We start from the raw sequence: 859 nt of genomic DNA, 5'->3' as shown, positions 1-859 counted from the left end.
TTCGCCATCCGCTATCCTCGCGACCCGCACCCGCCGTGGCCACTCCCGCGCCATAGCTCTCCTCCCGGCGTCTGTCATCAAAATATTAGCATGTGAAAAATTGTCCCAAGATTACCTACACCCTGTTCCCCTTCCCCTTACTTTCAGTGTTTTAAGTTCCCCTTCCCCTTACTTCAGTGTCCTAAGTTGCTCTTCTAAGTTCCCTTCCCCTTACTTCAGTGTCCTAAGTTACTCTTCTAAGTTCCCTTCCCCTCCTTCAGTGTCCTAAGTTACTTTTCGATTTCAGTGTTTTAAGTTGCTCTTCCCCTCCTTCAGTGTCCTAAGTTGCTCTTCCACTTCAGTGTCCTATGGTTACTCTCCGTTACTCTCGTTCCCTCATTCAGTGTTCTAAGGATAATTTCTCACTTCCCCTTCTTCAGTGGCCTGAGGTTACTCTCTTCCCCTCCTTCAGTGTCCCAAGTTACTCTTCCCCTTCTTTCAGTGTCCTAAAACCACTCTCTTTCCCTCCTTCAGTGTCCTTTTTTACGCCCATCTTATAGTATCTTAAAATTTAGCCCATCCACCCTCTTGGTGTCCTAAGAATGCCTCCTCTGGTGTCCCTATATGCCCCCCCTTCCTCCCCAGTACTCGAGAACACCTCCTCCCCCTCCGGTGTCCCAAGTTTACACTCCCCCCCCCCACTCCCCGTGTCCGCACGCCCTCGCACTAAACGCTTCATCGCCCGCCCACAGTCACTCAACCTCACAAACACTCCTTCGCCGGCGCCCACATTCCCCCACCCTGAACGCTCTACACTTTTCCCACATTCCGTCATTAACACTTCCCGCAGCCCATTTTCCCCCCGGGCGAGACTTCCAAC

This window comes from Penaeus monodon, chromosome 25 (assembly GCF_015228065.2).
Source record: "Penaeus monodon isolate SGIC_2016 chromosome 25, NSTDA_Pmon_1, whole genome shotgun sequence".
Lineage (NCBI taxonomy): Eukaryota > Metazoa > Arthropoda > Malacostraca > Decapoda > Penaeidae > Penaeus > Penaeus monodon.
The sequence above is the reverse complement of the archived record's forward strand: the minus strand, read 5'-3'. Positions refer to the sequence as shown.